The sequence below is a fragment of the Perca fluviatilis genome, chromosome 12 (assembly GCF_010015445.1).
Source record: "Perca fluviatilis chromosome 12, GENO_Pfluv_1.0, whole genome shotgun sequence".
In the NCBI taxonomy this organism is placed as follows: domain Eukaryota; kingdom Metazoa; phylum Chordata; class Actinopteri; order Perciformes; family Percidae; genus Perca; species Perca fluviatilis.
Window position 1 is genome coordinate 4,955 of NC_053123.1, and position 22,076 is coordinate 27,030.

The 22,076-nt window shown below is 40.1% G+C and overlaps 6 non-coding genes across 6 annotated transcripts; all 6 read right to left on the reverse strand.

The window, feature by feature from the left end:
* Nucleotides 1-6,287: 6,287 nt before the first annotated feature.
* On the reverse strand, nucleotides 6,288-6,359 carry trnap-ugg. The gene has a single exon. It is a non-coding gene; the product is annotated as a tRNA-Pro (tRNA).
* Nucleotides 6,360-7,640: 1,281 nt separating this feature from the next.
* trnap-ugg lies at nucleotides 7,641-7,712 on the reverse strand. Its single transcript has one exon. It is a non-coding gene; the product is annotated as a tRNA-Pro (tRNA).
* Nucleotides 7,713-13,659: 5,947 nt separating this feature from the next.
* Nucleotides 13,660-13,731, reverse strand: trnap-ugg. Its single transcript has one exon. It is a non-coding gene; the product is annotated as a tRNA-Pro (tRNA).
* A 1,333-nt stretch (nucleotides 13,732-15,064) lies between these two features.
* trnap-ugg lies at nucleotides 15,065-15,136 on the reverse strand. Its single transcript has one exon. It is a non-coding gene; the product is annotated as a tRNA-Pro (tRNA).
* Nucleotides 15,137-17,311: 2,175 nt separating this feature from the next.
* On the reverse strand, nucleotides 17,312-17,383 carry trnap-ugg. Its single transcript has one exon. It is a non-coding gene; the product is annotated as a tRNA-Pro (tRNA).
* Nucleotides 17,384-18,822: 1,439 nt separating this feature from the next.
* trnap-ugg lies at nucleotides 18,823-18,894 on the reverse strand. Its single transcript has one exon. It is a non-coding gene; the product is annotated as a tRNA-Pro (tRNA).
* Nucleotides 18,895-22,076: the final 3,182 nt, after the last annotated feature.

Here is a 22,076-nt window from a genome sequence, read left to right on the forward strand (position 1 = left end):
TTCTCTCTACTTTGTGCGTGAACAAAAAACTTACATTCCACCATCTGCGTGGACTTGACACTAGTGCCAACTTCAAATTTAGAATGTGGTGAGAATCATACCCTTAGACCAACGAGCCAGCGAAAACAGTCTTTTAGCAATTTACTTTTTATGCCAACGTTTTGTCAAATTTCAAAAGTGACAGCAGAATCATAATGAAAAAGCTTAGTGTGTAACTGTGACTTAATAAACTCATATTAGCTTTCTAGCGAGAATCATACCCCTAGACCAATGACAAACGAGAGCCATATCCTGCCACGCAAATTTACCTCTGAGAGCAAATATGTAATTTCCACCATCTGGATGAACTTAATTCTAATGTGGACTTTAAATGAAGGATTTGGTAAGAACCCGATGACTTTAGAAAAGATGTCAAAATAATGGATTCCAGCACAAGGACCATTTCCCTACACTATACTCAGTCGACCGTTACTTACCTGGCATTTCATCTTAATTGCAAGAAGGGTTAGGGGATTCCAGGGCCTTCCAAGGCCAGATAGGTTCAAATGCAAATCGACTGCTGAGAACAAAGTCTTCAGTTTTGGATTACATTAGAAAAAGTTTATTGGCTTCATTGCCTATTACCAATTCTCCACTTTGTGCGTGAACAAAAACTTACTTTCCACCATCTGGGTGGACTTGACACTAGTGCCAACTTCAAATTTAGAATGTGGTGATTGAACAGATTTTGTCCTTAGGGCTCGTCTGGGATTTGAACCCGGACGTCTCACCCAAAGCGAATCATACCCCTAGACCAACGAGCCCGTAAAACGCCTTTAGCAATTTTCAATCAAGGAAATGCAGCTCCGATCTGTCACTGAGGGGATTCCTGGACCTTCCAAGGCCAGATAGGTTCAAATGCATATCGACTGCTGAGAACAAAGTCTTCAGTTTTGGGATTACATTAGAAAAAAGGTATTGGCTTCATTGCCTATTACCACTTCTCTACTTTGTGCGTGAACAAAAACTTACATTCCACCATCTGGGTGGACTTGACACTAGTGCCAACTTCAAATTTAGAATGTGGTGAGAATCATAACCCTAGACCAACGAGCCAGTGAAAACAGTCTTTTAGCAATTTACTTTTGATGCCAACGTTTTGCCAAATTTCAAAAGTGACAGCAGAATCATAATGAAAAAGCTTAGTGTGTAACTGTGACTTAATAAACTCATATTAGCTTTCTAGCGAGAATCATACCCCTAGACCAATGACAAACGAGAGCCATATCCGCGGCCACTAAACTTACTCTGAGAGCAAATATGCGTAGTTTCCACCATCTGGATGAACTTAATTCTAATGTGGACTTTAAATGAAGGATTTGGTAAGAACCCGATGACTTTAGAAAAGATGTCAAAATAATGGATTCCAGCACAAGGACCATTTCCTTACACTATACTCAGTCGCGCCCGTTACTTACCTGGCATTTCATCTTAATTGCAAGAAGGGTTAGGGGATTCCCGGGCGCCTCCAAGGCCAGATAGGTTAAAACGCAATCGACTGCTGAGAACAAAGTCTTCAGTTTTTGGATTACATTAGAAAAAGTTTATTGGCTTCATTGCCTATTACCAATTCTCCACTTTGTGCGTGAACAAAAAACTTACTTTCCACCATTCGGGTGGACTTGACACTAGTGCCAACTTCAAATTTAGAATGTGGTGATGAACAGATTTTGTCCTTAGGGCTCGTCTGGGATTTGAACCCGGACGTCTCTCACCCAAAGCGAGAATCATACCCCTAGACCAACGAGCCTCATAAACAGCCCTTTAGCAATTTTCAATCAAGGAAATGCAGCTCCGATCTGTCACTGAGGGGATTCCTGGACCTTCCAAGGCCAGATAGGTTCAAATGCAAATCGACTGCTGAGAACAAAGTCATCAGTTTTTGGATTACATTAGAAAAAGTTCATTGGCTTCATTGCCTATTACCAATTCTCTACTTTGTGCGTGAACAAAAACTTACCTTCCACCATCTCGGTGGACTTGACACTAGTGCCAACTTCAAATTTAGAATGTGGTGATAAACAATTTTGTCCCTAGGGCTCGTCTGGGATTTGAACCCGGACGCTCTACCCAAAGCGAGAATCATACCCCTAGACCAACGAGCCAAGCGAAAACAGCATTTTAGCAATTTTCAATCAAGGAAATGCAGCTCCGATCTGTCACTGAGGGGATTCCTGGACCTTCCAAGGCCAGATAGGTTCAAATGCATATCGACTGCTGAGAACAAAGTCTTCAGTTTTTGGATTACATAGAAAAAATTTATTGGCTTCATTGCCTATTACCAATTCTCTACTTTGTGAACAAAAACTTACATTCCACCATCTGGGTGGACTTGACACTAGTGCCAACTTCAAATTTAGAATGTGGTGAGAATCATACCCCTAGACCAACGAGCACGTAAAACAGTCTTTATATTTGAACAGATTTTATCCCTAGGGTCTCAGTCTGGGATTTAAACTCGACGTCTCGCACTCAAAGCGAAAATCATACCCCTAGACCAACGAGCCACGAAAGCATTTTAGCAATTTTCAATCAAGGAAATGCAGCTCGATCTGTCACTGAGGGGATTCCTGGATTCCAAGGCCAGATAGGTTCAAATGCATAATCGACTGCTGAGAACAAAGTCTTCAGTTTCTGGATTACATTAGAAAAAATTTATTGGCTTCATTGCCTATTACCAATCTCTCACTTTGTGCGTGAACAAAAACTTACATTCCACCATCTGGGTGGACTTGACACTAGTGCCAACTTCAAATTTAGAATGTGGTGAGAATCATACCCTGAAACGAGCAGTAAAACAGTCTTTTGAACAGATTTTGTCCCTAGGGCTCGTCTGAGATTTGAACTCGGACGTCTCACACCAAAGCGAGAATCATACCCCTAGACCAACGAGCCAATAAAAAAGCATTTTAGCAATTTTCAATCAAGGAAATGCAGCTCCGATCTGTCACTGAGGGGATTCCTGGACCTTCCAAGGCCAGATAGGTTCAAATGCATATCGACTGCTGAGAACAAAGTCTTCAGTTTTTGGATTACATTAGAAAAAATTTATTGGCTTCATTGCCTATTACCAATTCTCTACTTTGTGCGTGAACAAAAAAACTTACATTCCACCATCTGGGTGGACTTGACACTAGTGCCAACTTCAACTTTAGAATGTGGTGAGAATCATACCCCTAGACCAACGAGCCAGCGTAAAACAGTCTTTTAGCAATTTAAAAAATTACTTTTGATGCCAACGTTTTGCCAAATTTCAAAAGTGACAGCAGAATCATAATGAAAAAGCTTAGTGTGTAACTGTGACTTAATAAACTCATATTAGCTTTCTAGCGAGAATCATACCCCTAGACCAATGACAAACGAGAGCCATATCCTGCCACGCAAATTTACCTCTGAGAGCAAATATGCGTAGTTTCCACCATCTGGATGAACTTAATTCTAATGTGGACTTTAAATGAAGGATTTGGTAAGAACCCGATGACTTTAGAAAAGATGTCAAAATAATGGATTCCTGCACAAGGACCATTTCCCTACACTATACTCAGCCGCACGTTACTTACCTGGCATTTCATCTTAATTGCAAGAAGGGTTAGGGGATTCCAGGGCCTTCCAAGGCCAGATAGGTTAAAATGCAAATCGACTGCTGAGAACAAAGTCTTCAGTTTTGGATTACATTAGAAAAAGTTTATTGGCTTCATTGCCTATTACCAATTCTCCACTTTGTGCGTGAACAAAAACTTACTTTCCACCATCTGGGTGGACTTGACACTAGTGCCAACTTCAAATTTAGAATGTGGTGATGAACAGATTTTGTCCTTAGGGCTCGTCTGGGATTTGAACCCGGACGTCTCTCACCCAAAGCGAGAATCATACCCCTAGACCAACGAGCCCGTACAAACTTTTAGCAATTTTCAATCAGAATGGAAAAGCACCGATCTGTCACTGAGGGGATTCCTGGACCTTCCAAGGCCAGATAGGTTCAAATGCAAATCGACTGCTGAGAACAAAGTCATCAGTTTTTGGATTACATTAGAAAAAGTTCATTGGCTTCATTGCCTATTACCAATTCTCTACTTTGTGCGTGAACAAAAACTTACCTTCCACCATCTCGGTGGACTTGACACTAGTGCCAACTTCAAATTTAGAATTGGTGATGAACAGATTTTGTCCCTAGGGTGTCTGATTTGAACCACGCACAAAGCAAATCATAACCAACCAACAGCACAAAAACTTTTACAATTTTAACAAGAAATGCGCTCATCTGTCACTGAGGGATTCCTGACCTCCAAGGCCAGATAGGTTCAAATGCATATCACTGTGAGAAAAAGTCTTCAGTTTTGGATTACATTAGAAAAATTTATTGGCTTCATTGCCTATTACCAATTCTCTACTTTGGTGAACAAAACTTACATTCCACCATCTGGGTGGACTTGACACTAGTGCCAACTTCAAATTTAGAATGTGGTGAGAATCATACCTAAAACGAGAGTAAAAAGTTTTGAACAGATTTTTGTCCCTAGGGTCTGCTCTGGGATTTAAACCGATTTTCTGACTCAAAGCGAGAATCATACCCCTAGACCAACGAGCCACGTAAAAGCATTTTAGCAATTTTCAATCAATGAAATGCAGTCTCAATCTGTCACTGAGGGGATTCCTGGACCTTCCAAGGCCAGATAGGTTCAAATGCATATCGACTGCTGAGAACAAAGTCTTCAGTTCTTTTGGATTACGATTAGAAAAAATTTATTGGCTTCATTGCCTATTACCAATTCTCTACTTTGTGCGAACAAAAACTTACTTTCCACCATCTGGGTGGACTTGACACTAGTGCCAACTTCAAATTTAGAATGTGTGAGAACAAAAAAAAAACTTTGAACAGATTTTGTCCCTAGGGCTCGTCTGGGATTTGAACCCGGACGCTTCGCACCCAAAGCGAGAATCATACCCCTAGACCAACGAGCCACGTAAAAGCATTTTAGCAATTTTCAATCAAGGAAATGCAGCTCCGATCTGTCACTGAGAGGGGATTCCTGGACCTTCCAAGGCCAGATAGGTTCAAATGCATATCGACTGCTGAGAACAAAGTCTTCAGTTTTTGGATTACATTAGAAAAAATTTATTGGCTTCATTGCCTATTACCAATTCTCTACTTTGTGCGGTGAACAAAAACTTACATTCCACCATCTGGGTGGACTTGACACTAGTGCCAACTTCAAATTTAGAATGTGGTGAGAATCATACACCCTAGACCAACGAGCCACGTAAAACAGTCTTTTAGCAATTTACATTTTGATGCCAACGTTTTGCTACAAATTTCAAAAGTGACAGCAGAATCATAATGAAAAAGCTTAGTGTGTAACTGTGACTTAATAAACTCATATTAAGCTTTCTAGCGAGAATCATACCCCTAGACCAATGACAAACGAGCGATACTCATGCGACGCAAATTTACCTCCGAAAGCAAATATGCGTAGTTTCCACCATCTGGATGAACTTAATTCTAATGTGGACTTTAAATGAAGGATTTGGTAAGAACCCGATGACTTTAGAAAAGATGTCAAAATAATGGATTCCAGCACAAGGACCATTTCCCTACACTATACTCAGCTGCACGTTACTTACCTGGCATTTAATCTTAATTGCAAGAAGGGTTAGGGGATTCCAGGGCCTTCCAAGGCCAGATAGGTTCAAATGCAAATCGACTGCTGAGAACAAAGTCTTCAGTTTTTGGATTACATTAGAAAAAGTTCATTGGCTTCATCGCCTATTACCAATTCTCCACTTTGTGCGTGAACAAAAAAACTTACTTTCCACCATCTGGGTGGACTTGACACTAGTGCCAACTTCAAATTTAGAATGTGGTGATGAACAGATTTTGTCCTTAGGGCTCGTCTGGGATTTGAACCCGGGACGCTCTCAACCAAAGCGAGAATCATATACCCCTAGACCAACGAGCCTCGTAAAACAGCCTTTTAGCAATTTTCAATTCGAGGAAATGCAGCTCCGATCTGTCACTGAGGGGATTCCAGGGCCTTCCAAGGCCAGATAGGTTCAAATGCAAATCGACTGCTGAGAACAAAGTCTTCAGTTTTTGGATTACATTAGAAAAAGTTCATTGGCTTCATCGCCTATTACCAATTCTCTACTTTGTGCGTGAACAAAAAAACTTACCTTCCACCATCTCGGTGGACTTGACACTAGTGCAAACTTCAAATTTAGAATCTGGTGATAAACAGATTTTGTCCCTAGGGCTCGTCCGGGATTTGAACCCGGGACCTCTCGAATCCAAAGCGAGAATCATACCCCTAGACCAACGAGCCACGTAAAACAGCATTTTAGCAATTTTCAATCAAGGAAATGCAGCTCCGATCTGTCACTGAGGGGATTCCTGGACCTTCCAAGGCCAGATAGGTTCAAATGCAAATCGACTGCTGAGAACAAAGTCTTCAGTTTTTGGATTACATTAGAAAAAATGTATTGGCTTCATTGCCTATTACCAATTCTCTACTTTGTGCGTGAACAAAAAAACTTACATTCCACCATCTGGGTGGACTTGACACTAGTGCCAACTTCAAATTTAGAATGTGGTGAGAATCATACCCCTAGACCAACGAGCCACGTAAAACAGTCTTTTAGCAATTTACTTTTGATGCCAACGTTTTGCCAAATTTCAAAAGTGACAGCAGAATCATAATGAAAAAGCTTAGTGTGTAACTGTGACTTAATAAACTCATATAAGCTTTCTAGCGAGAATCATACCCCTAGACCAATGACAAACGAGAGCCATATCCTGCGACGCAAATTTACCTCTGAGAGCAAATATGCGTAGTTTCCACCATCTGGATGAACTTAATTCTAATGTGGACTTTAAATGAAGGATTTGGTAAGAACCCGATGACTTTAGAAAAGATGTCAAAATAATGGATTCCAGCACAAGGACCATTTCCCTACACTATACTCAGCCGCACGTTACTTACCTGGCATTTCATCTTAATTGCAAGAAGGGTTAGGGGATTCCAGGGCCTTCCAAGGCCAGATAGGTTCAAATGCAAATCGACTGCTGAGAACAAAGTCTTCAGTTTTTGGATTACAATTAGAAAAGTTTATTGGCTTCATTGCCTATTACCAATTCTCCACTTTGTGCGTGAACAAAAAACTTACTTTCCACCATCTGGGTGGACTTGACACTAGTGCCAACTTCAAATTTAGAATGTGGTGATGAACAGATTTTGTCCTTAGGGCTCCGTCTGGGATTTGAACCCGGGACGCCTCTCACCCAAAGCGAGAATCATACCCCTAGACCAACGAGCCTCGTAAAACAGCCTTTTAGCAATTTTCAATCAAGGAAATGCAGCTCGGATCTGTCACTGAGGGGATTCCTGGACCTTCCAAGGCCAGATAGGTTCAAATGCAAATCGACTGCTGAGAACAAAGTCATCAGTTTCTGGATTACATTAGAAAAAGTTCATTGGCTTCATTGCCTATTACCAATTCTCTACTTTGTGCGTGAACAAAAAAACTTACTTTCCACCATCTCGGTGGACTTGACACTAGTGCCAACTTCAAATTTAGAATCTGGTGATAAACAGATTTTGTCCTTAGGGCTCGTCCGGGATTTGAACCCGGGACCTCTCGCACCCAAAGCGAGAATCATACCCCTAGACCAACGAGCCACGTAAAACAGCATTTTAGCAATTTTCAATCAAGGAAATGCAGCTCCGATCTGTCACTGAGGGGATTCCTGGACCTTCCAAGGCCAGATAGGTTCAAATGCAAATCGACTGCTGAGAACAAAGTCTTCAGTTTTTGGATTACATTAGAAAAATTTATTGGCTTCATTGCCTATTACCAATTCTCTACTTTGTGCGTGAACAAAAACTTACATTCCACCATCTGGGTGGACTTGACACTAGTGCCAACTTCAAATTTAGAATGTGGTGAGAATCATACCCTAGACCAACGAAAAAGAAAACATCTTTTGAACAGATTTTGTCCCTAGGGCTCGGTTTCGGATTTGAACCGGACGTCTCGCACCCAAAGCGAGAATCATACCCCTAGACCAACGAGCCACTGAAAAAAGCATTTTTAGCAATTTTCAATCAAGGAAATGCAGCTCCGATCTGTCACTGAGGGGATTCCTGGACCTTCCAAGGCCAGATAGGTTCAAATGCATATCGACTGCTGAGAACAAAGTCTTCAGTTTTGGATTACATTAGAAAAATTTATTGGCTTCATTGCCTATTACCATTTCTCTACCTTCTTACGTGGAACAAAAACTTACATTCCACCATCTGGGTGGACTTGACACTAGTGCCAACTTCAAATTTAGAATGTGGTGAGAATCATACCCCTAGACCAACGAACCACGTAAAAACAGTCTTTTAGCAATTTACAAAATTTTGATGACTTGCAAATTTCACAAAGTGACAGCAGAATCATAATGAAAAGCGTTAGTGGTAACTGTGACTTAACTATAAACTCATATTAGCTTTCTAGCGAGAATCATACCCCTAGACCAATGACAAACGAGCGCCATATCCTGCGTATAGAATTTACCTCTGAGAGCAAATATGCGTAGTTTCCACCATCTGGATGAACTTAATTCTAATGTGGACTTTAAATGAAGGATTTGGTAAGAACCCGATGACTTTAGAAAAGATGTCAAAATAATGGATTCCAGCACAAGGACCATTTCCCTACACTATACTCAGCTGCACGTTACTTACCTGGCATTTCATCTTAATTGCAAGAAGGGTTAGGGGATTCCAGGGCCTTCCAAGGCCAGATAGGTTCAAATGCAAATCGACTGCTGAGAACAAAGTCTTCAGTTTTTGGATTACATTAGAAAAAGTTTATTGGCTTCATTGCCTATTACCAATTCTCCACTTTGTGCGTGAACAAAAAAACTTACTTTCCACCATCTGGGTGGACTTGACACTAGTGCCAACTTCAAATTTAGAATGTGGTGATGAACAGATTTTGTCCTTAGGGCTCGTCTGGGATTTGAACCGGGACGTCTCTCAAAGCGAGAATCATACCCTTAGACCAACGAGCCACGTAAAACAGCCTTTTAGCAATTTTCAATCGAAGGAAATGCAGCTCCGATCTGTCACTGACTGGGGATTCCTGGACCTTCCAAGGCCAGATAGGTTCAAATGCAAATCGACTGCTGAGAACAAAGTCTTCAGTTTTTGGATTACATTAGAAAAAGTTTATTGGCTTCATTGCCTATTACCAATTCTCTACTTTGTGCGTGAACAAAAAAACTTACTTTCCACCATCTCGGTGGACTTGACACTAGTGCCAACTTCAAATTTAGAATGTGGTGAAAAAGCGAGAATCATACCCCTAGACCAACGAGCCCAAAAAATCAACATTTTATCAATTTTCAATCAAGGAAATGCGGCTCCGATCTGTCATTGACTTGAAAGGCAATAGTCAAGTAGTTTGTTTGGCAAGGGCTCTATCCATGGCTCCACTGCCAGATTCAGCTTTGTGATTACTTTTGATGCCAACGTTTTGCCAAATTTCAAAAGTGACAGCAGAATCATAATGAAAAAGCTTAGTGTGTAACTGTGACTTAATAAACTCATATAAGCTTTCTAGCGAGAATCATACCCCTAGACCAATGACAAACGATAGCCATATCCTGCGACGCAAATTTACCTCTGAGAGCAAATATGCGTAGTTTCCACCATATGGATGAACTTAATTCTAATGTGGACTTTAAATGAAGGATTTGGTAAGAACCCATGACTTTAGAAAAGATGTCAAAATAATGGATTCCAGCACAAGGACCATTTCCTTACACTATACTCAGCCGCACGTTACTTACCTGGCATTTCATCTTAATTGCAAGAAGGGTTAAGGGGATTCCAGGGCTTTCTTCAAGGCCAGATAGGTTCAAATGCAAATCGACTGCTGAGAACAAAGTCTTCAGTTTTTGGATTACATTAGAAAAAGTTTATTGGCTTCATTGCCTATTACCAATTCTCTCCACTTTGTGCGTGAACAAAAAACTTACTTTCCACCATCTGGGTGGACTTGACACTAGTGCCAACTTCAAATTTAGAATGTGGTGATGAACAGATTTTGTCCTAGGGCCGTCTGGGATTTGAACCGGACGTCTCTACAAAGCGAGAATCATACCCCTAGACCAACGAGCCACGATAAAAACAGCCTTTTAGCAATTTTCAATCAAGGAAATGCAGCTCCGATCTGTCACTGAGAGGGATTCCTGGACCTTCCAAGGCCAGATAGGTTCAAATGCAAATCGACTGCTGAGAACAAAGTCTTCAGTTTTTGGATTACATTAGAAAAAGTTTATTGGCTTCATTGCCTATTACCAATTCTCTACTTTGTGCGTGAACAAAAAACTTACTTTCCACCATTTCGGTGGACTTGACACTAGTGCCAACTTCAAATTTAGAATGTGGTGATAAACAGATTTTGTCCTTAGGGCTCGTCCGATTTGAACCGGGACCTCTCCAAAGCGAGAATCATACCCCTAGACCAACGAGCACACGAAAATCAGCTTTTAGTAATTTTCAATCAAGGAAATGCAGCTCCAATCTGTCACTGACTTGAAAGGAAATAGTCAAGTAGTTTGTTTGCAAGGGCTCTATCCATGGCTCCACTGCCAGATTCAGCTTTGTGATTACTTTTGATGCCAACGTTTTACCAAATTAACTTAATATTATCAAAAGTGACAGCAGAATCATAATGAAAAAGCTTAGTGTGTAACTGTGACTTAATAAACTCATATAAAAGCTTTCTAGCGAGAATCATACCCCTAGACCAATGATAAACGAAGCATACTCGACGCAAATTTACCTCTGAGACAAATATCGTAGTTTCCACCATCTGGATGAACTTAATTCTAATGTGACTTTAAATGAATTGGTAAACCGATGACTTTGAAAAGATGCAAAATAATGGATTTCATTTTAGTAATTTTCAATCAAGGAAATACGGCTCGATCTGCACTGACTTGAAGGCAATAATCAAGTAGTTTGTTTGGCAAGGGCTCTATCCATGGCTCCACTGCCAGATTCAGTCTTTAATGATTACTTTTGATGCCAACGTTTTGCCAAATTTCAAGAATATTTGCAAAAGTGACAGCAGAATCGTAATGAAAAAGCTTAGTGTGTAACTGTGACTTAATAAACTCATATAAGCTTTCTAGCGAGAATCATACCCCTAGACCAATGACAAACGATAGCCATATCCTGACGCGCAAAATTACCTCTGAGAGCAAATATGCGTAGTTTCCACCATCTGGATGAACTTAATTCTAATGTGGACTTTAAATGAAGGATTTGGTAAGAACCCGATGACTTTAGAAAAGATGTCAAAATAATGGATTCCAGCACAAGGACCATTTCCCTACACTATACTCAGCCGCACGTTACTTACCTGGCATTTCATCTTAATTGCAAGAAGGGTTAGGGGATTCCAGGGCCTTCCAAGGCCAGATAGGTTCAAATGCAAATCGACTGCTGAGAACAAAGTCTTCAGTTTTTGGATTACATTAGAAAAAGTTTATTGGCTTCATTGCCTATTACCAATTCTCCACTTTGTGCGTGAACAAAAAAACTTACTTTCCACCATCTGGGTGGACTTGACACTAGTGCCAACTTCAAATTTAGAATGTGGTGATGAACAGATTTTGTCCTTAGGGCTCGTCTGGGATTTGAACCCGGGACGTCTCTCACCCAAAGCGAGAATCATACCCCTAGACCAACGAGCCACGTAAAACAGCCTTTTAGCAATTTTCAATCAAGGAAATGCAGCTCCGATCTGTCACTGAGGGGATTCCTGGACCTTCCAAGGCCAGATAGGTTCAAATGCAAATCGACTGCTGAGAACAAAGTCTTCAGTTTTTGGATTACATTAGAAAAAGTTTATTGGCTTCATTGCCTATTACCAATTCTCTACTTTGTGCGTGAACAAAAAAACTTACTTTCCACCATCTGGGTGGACTTGACACTAGTGCCAACTTCAAATTTAGAATGTGGTGAAAAGATTTTGCCTTAGGGCTCGTCCGGGATTTGAACCGGGACCTCTGCACCAAAGCGAGAATCATACCCCTAGACCAACGAGCCAGTAAATCAGCTTTTAGTAATTTTCAATCAAGGAAATGCGGCTCCAATCTGTCACTGACTTGAAAGGAAATAGTCAATAGTTTGTTTGGAAGGCTCTATCCATGGCTCCACTGCCAGATTCAGCTTTGTGATTACTTTTGATGCCAACGTTTACCAAATTTGAACTTGAATATTCATCAAAAGTGACAGCAGAATCATAATGAAAAAGCTTAGTGTGTAACTGTGACTTAATAAACTCATATAAGCTTTCTATGAAATCATACCCTAGACCAATGACAAAGATAACATATCTAAAATTTACTCTAGAGCAAATATACGTAGTTTCCACCATCTGGATGAACTTAATTCTAATGTGACTTTAAATGAAGGATTTGTAAGAACCGAACTTTAGAAAAGATGTCAAAATAATGGATTTCATTTTAGTAATTTTCAATCAAGGAAATGGGCTCCGATCTGTCATTGACTTGAAAGGCAATAGTCAAGTAGTTTGTTTGGCAAGGGCTCTATCCATGGCTCCACTGCCAGATTCAGCTTTGTGATTACTTTTGATGCCAACGTTTTACCAAATTCGAACTTGAATATTTCAGTCAAAAGTGACAGCAGAATCATAATGAAAAGCGAAGTGTGTAACTGTGACTTAATAAACTCATATAAGCTTTCTAGCGAGAATCATACCCCTAGACCAATGACAAACGATAGCCATATCCTCGCGGCAAATTTACCTCTGAGAGCAAATATGCGTAGTTTCCACCATCTGGATGAACTTAATTCTAATGTGGACTTTAAATGAAGGATTTGGTAAGAACCCGATGACTTTAGAAAAGATGTCAAAATAATGGATTCCAGCACAAGGACCATTTCCCTACACTATACTCAGCTGCACGTTACTTACCTGGCATTTCATCTTAATTGCAAGAAGGGTTAGGGGATTCCAGGGCCTTCCAAGGCCAGATAGGTTCAAATGCAAATCGACTGCTGAGAACAAAGTCTTCAGTTTTTGGATTACATTAGAAAAAGTTTATTGGCTTCATTGCCTATTACCAATTCTCCACTTTGTGCGTGAACAAAAAAACTTACTTTCCACCATCTGGGTGGACTTGACACTAGTGCCAACTTCAAATTTAGAATGTGGTGATGAACAGATTTTGTCCTTAGGGCTCGTCTGGGATTTGAACCCGGGACGTCTCTCACCCAAAGCGAGAATCATACCCCTAGACCAACGAGCCACGTAAAACAGCCTTTTAGCAATTTTCAATCAAGGAAATGCAGCTCCGATCTGTCACTGAGGGGATTCCTGGACCTTCCAAGGCCAGATAGGTTCAAATGCAAATCGACTGCTGAGAACAAAGTCTTCAGTTTTTGGATTACATTAGAAAAAGTTTATTGGCTTCATTGCCTATTACCAATTCTCTACTTTGTGCGTGAACAAAAAAACTTACTTTCCACCATCTCGGTGGACTTGACACTAGTGCCAACTTCAAATTTAGAATCTGGTGATAAACAGATTTTGTCCTTAGGGCTCGTCCGGGATTTGAACCCGGGACCTCTCGCACCCAAAGCGAGAATCATACCCCTAGACCAACGAGCCACGTAAATCAGCATTTTAGTAATTTTCAATCAAGGAAATGCAGCTCCAATCTGTCACTGACTTGAAAGGAAATAGTCAAGTAGTTTGTTTGGCAAGGGCTCTATCCATGGCTCCACTGCCAGATTCAGCTTTGTGATTACTTTTGATGCCAACGTTTTACCAAATTTCGAACTTGAATATTTCAGTCAAAAGTGACAGCAGAATCGTAATGAAAAAGCTTAGTGTGTAACTGTGACTTAATAAACTCATATAAGCTTTTAAGAATCATACCCCTAGACCAATGACAAACGAAGCCATATCCTGCGGCAAATTTACCTCTGAGACAAATACTAGTTTCCACCATCTGGATGAACTTAATTCTAATGTGGACTTTAAATGAAGGATTTGGTAAGAACCCGATGACTTTAGAAAAGATGTCAAAATAAGTCATTTTATAATAAAAAATATATATTAAAATAGCAAGAGTAAGGACATGACTGCAGATTCATGATACTTTGATGAACGTTAATGTGTAACTGTGACTTAATAAACTCATATAAGCTTTCTAGCGAGAATCATACCCTAGACCAATGACAAACGATAGCCATATCCTGCGACGCAAATTTACCTGAGAATATTAGTTTATAACTTAAATATTTAAAGTTGAAAATAATGGATTCCAGCACAAGGACCATTTCCCTACACTATACTCAGCCGCCACGTTACTTACCTGGCATTTCATCTTAATTGCAAGAAGGGTTATGGGATTCCAGGGCCTTCCAAGGCCAGATAGGTTCAAATGCAAATCGACTGCTGAGAACAAAGTCTTCAGTTTTTGGATTACATTAGAAAAAGTTTATTGGCTTCATTGCCTATTACCAATTCTCCACTTTGTGCGTGAACAAAAAAACTTACTTTCCACCATCTGGGTGGACTTGACACTAGTGCCAACTTCAAATTTAGAATGTGGTGATGAACAGATTTTGTCCTTAGGGCTCGTCTGGGATTTGAACCCGGGACGTCTCTCACCCAAAGCGAGAATCATACCCCTAGACCAACGAGCCACGTAAAACAGCCTTTTAGCAATTTTCAATCAAGGAAATGCAGCTCCGATCTGTCACTGAGGGGATTCCTGGACCTTCCAAGGCCAGATAGGTTCAAATGCAAATCGACTGCTGAGAACAAAGTCTTCAGTTTTTGGATTACATTAGAAAAAGTTTATTGGCTTCATTGCCTATTACCAATTCTCTACTTTGTGCGTGAACAAAAAAACTTACTTTCCACCATCTCGGTGGACTTGACACTAGTGCCAACTTCAAATTTAGAATCTGGTGATAAACAGATTTTGTCCTTAGGGCTCGTCCGGGATTTGAACCCGGGACCTCTCGCACCCAAAGCGAGAATCATACCCCTAGACCAACGAGCCACGTAAATCAGTATTTTAGTAATTTTCAATCAAGGAAATGCGGCTCCAATCTGTCACTGACTTGAAAGGAAATAGTCAAGTAGTTTGTTTGGCAAGGGCTCTATCCATGGCTCCACTGCCAGATTCAGCTTTGTGATTACTTTTGATGCCAACGTTTTACCAAATTTCGAACTTGAATATTTCAGTCAAAAGTGACAGCAGAATCGTAATGAAAAAGCTTAGTGTGTAACTGTGACTTAATAAACTCATATAAGCTTTCTAGCGAGAATCATACCCCTAGACCAATGACAAACGAGAGCCATATCCTGAGCAAAATTTACCTCTGAGAGCAAATATCGTAGTTTCCACCATCTGGATGAACTTAATTCTAATGTGGACTTTAAATGAAGGATTTGGTAAGAACCCGATGACTTTAGAAAAGATGTCAAAATAATGGATTCTCATTTTAGTAATTTTCAATCAAGGAAATGCGGCTCCGATCTGTCATTGACTTGAAAGGCAATAGTCAAGTAGTTTGTTTGGCAAGGGCTCTATCCATGGCTCCACTGCCAGATTCAGCTTTGTGATTACTTTTGATGCCAACGTTTTACCAAATTTCGAACTTGAATATTTCAGTCAAAAGTGACAGCAGAATCGTAATGAAAAAGCTTAGTGTGTAACTGTGACTTAATAAACTCATATAAGCTTTCTAGCGAGAATCATACCCCTAGACCAATGACAAACGATAGCCATATCCTGCGACGCAAATTTACCTCTGAGAGCAAATATGCGTAGTTTCCACCATCTGGATGAACTTAATTCTAATGTTGACTTTAAATGAAGGATTTGGTAAGAACCCGATGACTTTAGAAAAGATGTCAAAATAATGGATTCCAGCACAAGGACCATTTCCCTACACTATACTCAGCCGCACGTTACTTACCTGGCATTTCATCTTAATTGCAAGAAGGGTTAGGGGATTCCAGGGCCTTCCAAGGCCAGATAGGTTCAAATGCAAATCGACTGCTGAGAACAAAGTCTTCAGTTTTTGGATTACATTAGAAAAAGTTCATTGGCTTCATTGCCTATTACCAATTCTCCACTTTGTGCGTGAACAAAATAACTTACTTTCCACCATCTGGGTGGACTTGACACTAGTGCCAACTTCAAATTTAGAATGTGGTGAGAATCATACCCCTAGACCAACGAGCCACGTAAAACAGTCTTTTAGCAATTTACTTTTGTTGCCAACGTTTTGCCAAATTTCAAAAGTGACAGCAGAATCATAATGAAAAAGCTTAGTGTGTAACTGTGACTTAATAAACTCATATAAGCTTTCTAGCGAGAATCATACCCCTAGACCAATGACAAACGATAGCCATATCCTGCGACGCAAATTTACCTCTGAGAGCAAATATGCGTAGTTTCCACCATCTGGATGAACTTAATTCTAATGTGGACTTTAAATGAAGGATTTGGTAAGAACCCGATGACTTTAGAAAAGATGTCAAAATAATGGATTCCAGCACAAGGACCATTTCCCTACACTATACTCAGCCGCACGTTACTTACCTGGCATTTCATCTTAATTGCAAGAAGGGTTAGGGGATTCCAGGGCCTTCCAAGGCCAGATAGGTTCAAATGCAAATCGACTGCTGAGAACAAAGTCTTCAGTTTTTGGATTACATTAGAAAAAGTTTATTGGCTTCATTGCCTATTACCAATTCTCCACTTTGTGCGTGAACAAAAAAACTTACTTTCCACCATCTGGGTGGACTTGACACTAGTGCCAACTTCAAATTTAGAATGTGGTGATGAACAGATTTTTTCCTTAGGGCTCGTCTGGGATTTGAACCCGGGACGTCTCTCACCCAAAGCGAGAATCATACCCCTACACCAACGAGCCACGTAAAACAGCCTTTTAGCAATTTTCAATCAAGGAAATGCAGCTCCGATCTGTCACTGAGGGGATTCCTGGACCTTCCAAGGCCAGATAGGTTCAAATGCAAATCGACTGCTGAGAACAAAGTCTTCAGTTTTTGGATTACATTAGAAAAAGTTTATTGGCTTCATTGCCTATTACCAATTCTCTACTTTGTGCGTGAACAAAAAAACTTACTTTCCACTATCTCGTTGGACTTGACACTAGTGCCAACTTCAAATTTAGAATCTGGTGATAAACAGATTTTGTCCTTAGGGCTCGTCCGGGATTTGAACCCGGGACCTCTCGCACCCAAAGCGAGAATCATACCCCTAGACCAACGAGCCACGTAAATCAACATTTTATCAATTTTCAATCAAGGAAATGCAGCTCCAATCTGTCACTGACTTGAAAGGAAATAGTCAAGTAGTTTGTTTGGCAAGGGCTCTATCCATGGCTCCACTGCCAGATTCAGCTTTGTGATTACTTTTGATGCCAACGTTTTACCAAATTTCGAACTTGAATATTTCAGTCAAAAGTGACAGCAGAATCGTAATGAAAAAGCTTAGTGTGTAACTGTGACTTAATAAACTCATATAAGCTTTCTAGCGAGAATCATACCCCTAGACCAATGACAAACGAGAGCCATATCCTGCGACGCAAATTTACCTCTGAGAGCAAATATGCGTAGTTTCCACCATCTGGATGAACTTAATTCTAATGTGGACTTTAAATGAAGGATTTGGTAAGAACCCGATGACTTTAGAAAAGATGTCAAAATAATGGATTCTCATTTTAGTAATTTTCAATCAAGGAAATGCGGCCGATCTGTCATTGACTTGAAAGGCAATAGTCAAGTAGTTTGTTTGGCAAGGGCTCTATCCATGGCTACTGCAATTCACTTTGTGATTACTTTTGATGCAAGTTATGTTAACTGTACTTAATAAACTCATATAAGCTAGCGAGAATCATACCCTAGACCAATGACAAACGAAGCCATATCCTGCGGACGTAAATTTACCTCTGAGAGCAAATATGAGTAATGATAATTAATCTAATGTACTTAAATGAAGGATTTAAAAGAGAGATTTCTTAGATCAAAATAATGGATTCCAGCACAAGGACCATTTCCCTACACTATACTCAGCCGCACGTTACTTACCTGGCATTTCATCTTAATTGCAAGAAGGGTTAGGGGATTCCAGGGCCTTCCAAGGCCAGATAGGTTCAAATGCAAATCGACTGCTGAGAACAAAGTCTTCAGTTTTTGGATTACATTAGAAAAAGTTTATTGGCTTCATTGCCTATTACCAATTCTCCACTTTGTGCGTGAACAAAAAAACTTACTTTCCACCATCTGGGTGGACTTGACACTAGTGCCAACTTCAAATTTAGAATGTGGTGATGAACAGATTTTGTCCTTAGGGCTCGTCTGGGATTTGAACCCGGGACGTCTCTCACCCAAAGCGAGAATCATACCCCTAGACCAACGAGCCACGTAAAACAGCCTTTTAGCAATTTTCAATCAAGGAAATGCAGCTCCGATCTGTCACTGAGGGGATTCCTGGACCTTCCAAGGCAAGATAGGTTCAAATGCAAATCGACTGCTGAGAACAAAGTCTTCAGTTTTTGGATTACATTAGAAAAAGTTTATTGGCTTCATTGCCTATTACCAATTCTCTACTTTGTGCGTGAACAAAAAAACTTACTTTCCACCATCTCGTTGGACTTGACACTAGTGCCAACTTCAAATTTAGAATCTGGTGATAAACAGATTTTGTCCTTAGGGCTCGTCCGGGATTTGAACCCGGGACCTCTCGCACCCAAAGCGAGAATCATACCCCTAGACCAACGAGCCACGTAAATCAGTATTTTAGTAATTTTCAATCAAGGAAATGCAGCTCCAATCTGTCACTGACTTGAAAGGAAATAGTCAAGTAGTTTGTTTGGCAAGGGCTCTATCCATGGCTCCACTGCCAGATTCAGCTTTGTGATTACTTTTGATGCCAACGTTTTACCAAATTTCGAACTTGAATATTTCAGTCAAAAGTGACAGCAGAATCGTAATGAAAAAGCTTAGTGTGTAACTGTGACTTAATAAACTCATATAAGCTTTCTAGCGAGAATCATACCCCTAGACCAATGACAAACGATAGCCATATCCTGCGACGCAAATTTACCTCTGAGAGCAAATATCGTAGTTTCCACCATCTGGATGAACTTAATTCTAATGTGGACTTTAAATGAAGATTTGGTAAGAACCCGATGACTTTAGAAAAGATGTCAAAATAATGGATTCTCATTTTAGTAATTTCAATAAAATCGGCTCGATCTGTCATTGACTTAAAGGCAATAGTCAAGTAGTTTGTTTGGCAGGGCTCTATCCATGGCTCCACTGCCAGATTCAGCTTTGTGATTACTTTTGATGCCAACGTTTTACCAAATTTCGAACTTGAATATTTCAGTCAAAAGTGACAGCAGAATCGTAATGAAAAAGCTTAGTGTGTAACTGTGACTTAATAAACTCATATAAGCTTTCTAGCGAGAATCATACCCCTAGACCAATGACAAACGATAGCCATATCCTGCGACGCAAATTTACCTCTGAGAGCAAATATGCGTAGTTTCCACCATCTGGATGAACTTAATTCTAATGTTGACTTTAAATGAAGGATTTGGTAAGAACCCGATGACTTTAGAAAAGATGTCAAAATAATGGATTCCAGCACAAGGACCATTTCCCTACACTATACTCAGCCGCACGTTACTTACCTGGCATTTCATCTTAATTGCAAGAAGGGTTAGGGGATTCCAGGGCCTTCCAAGGCCAGATAGGTTCAAATGCAAATCGACTGCAAATCGACTGCTGACAACAAAGTCTTCAGTTTTTGGATTACATTAGAAAAAGTTCATTGGCTTCATTGCCTATTACCAATTCTCCACTTTGTGCGTGAACAAAATAACTTACTTTCCACCATCTGGGTGGACTTGACACTAGTGCCAACTTCAAATTTAGAATGTGGTGAGAATCATACCCCTAGACCAACGAGCCACGTAAAACAGTCTTTTAGAAATTTACTTTTGTTGCCAACGTTTTGCCAAATTTCAAAAGTGACAGCAGAATCATAATGAAAAAGCTTAGTGTGTAACTGTGACTTAATAAACTCATATAAGCTTTCTAGCGAGAATCATACCCCTAGACCAATGACAAACGATAGCCATATCCTGCGATGCAAATTTACCTCTGAGAGCAAATATGCGTAGTTTCCACCATCTGGATGAACTTAATTCTAATGTGGACTTTAAATGAAGGATTTGGTAAGAACCCGATGACTTTAGAAAAGATGTCAAAATAATGGATTCCAGCACAAGGACCATTTCCCTACACTATACTCAGCCGCCGCGTTACTTACCTGGCATTTCATCTTAATTGCAAGAAGGGTTAGGGGATTCCAGGGCCTTCCAAGGCCAGATAGGTTCAAATGCAAATCGACTGCTGAGAACAAAGTCTTCAGTTTTTGGATTACATTAGAAAAAGTTTATTGGCTTCATTGCCTATTACCAATTCTCCACTTTGTGCGTGAACAAAAAAACTTACTTTCCACCATCTGGGTGGACTTGACACTAGTGCCAACTTCAAATTTAGAATGTGGTGATGAACAGATTTTTTCCTTAGGGCTCGTCTGGGATTTGAACCCGGGACGTCTCTCACCCAAAGCGAGAATCATACCCCTAGACCAACGAGCCACGTTAAAAGCAGCCTTTTAGCAATTTTCAATCAAGGAAATGCAGCTCCGATCTGTCACTGAGAGATTCTGGACCTTCCAAGGAATAGGTTCAAATGCAAATCGACTGCTGAGAACAAAGTCTTCAGTTTTTGGATTACATTAGAAAAGTTTATTGGCTTCATTGCCTATTACCAATTCTCTACTTTGTCATGAACAAAAAACTTACTCACTATCTGGTTGACTTGACACTAGTGCAACTTAAATTTAATGGTGATAAATTATTAAATTTATAAAAATATCCTAAATTAAAATTAATTTTAATAAAAATGAGATTACTGGGGGATTCTGGACCTTCAAGGCAAATAGGTTCAAATGCAAATCGACTGCTGAGAACAAAGTCTTCAGTTTTTGGATTACATTAGAAAAAGTTTATTGGCTTCATTGCCTATTACCAATTCTCTAGCTTTGTGCGTGAACAAAAACTTACTTTCCACCATCTCGGTGGACTTGACACTAGTGCCAACTTCAAATTTAGAATCTGGTGATAAACAGATTTTGTCCTTAGGGCTTCGTCCGGATTTAACCGGGACCTCGCGACAAAGCGAGAATCATACCCCTAGACCAAAGAGCACGTAAAATAGTATTTTAGTAATTTAACGAAATGCAGCTCCAATCTGTCACTGACTTGAAAGGAAATAGTCAAGTAGTTTGTTTGGCAAGGGCTCTATCCATGGCTCCACTGCCAGATTCAGCTTTGTGATTACTTTTGATGCCAACGTTTTACCAAATTTCGAACTTGAATATTTCAGTCAAAAGTGACAGCAGAATCGTAATGAAAAAGCTTAGTGTGTAACTGTGACTTAATAAACTCATATAAGCTTTCTAGCGAGAATCATACCCCTAGACCAATGACAAACGAGAGCCATATCCTGCGACGCAAATTTACCTCTGAGAGCAAATATGCGTAGTTTCCACCATCTGGATGAACTTAATTCTAATGTGGACTTTAAATGAAGGATTTGGTAAGAACCCGATGACTTTAGAAAAGATGTCAAAATAATGGATTCTCATTTTAGTAATTTTCAATCAAGGAAATGCGGCTCCGATCTGTCATTGACTTGAAAGGCAATAGTCAAGTAGTTTGTTTGGCAAGGGCTCTATCCATGGCTCCACTGCCAGATTCAGCTTTGTGATTACTTTTGATGCCAACGTTTTACCAAATTTCGAACTTGAATATTTCAGTCAAAAGTGACAGCAGAATCGTAATGAAAAAGCTTAGTGTGTAACTGTGACTTAATAAACTCATATAAGC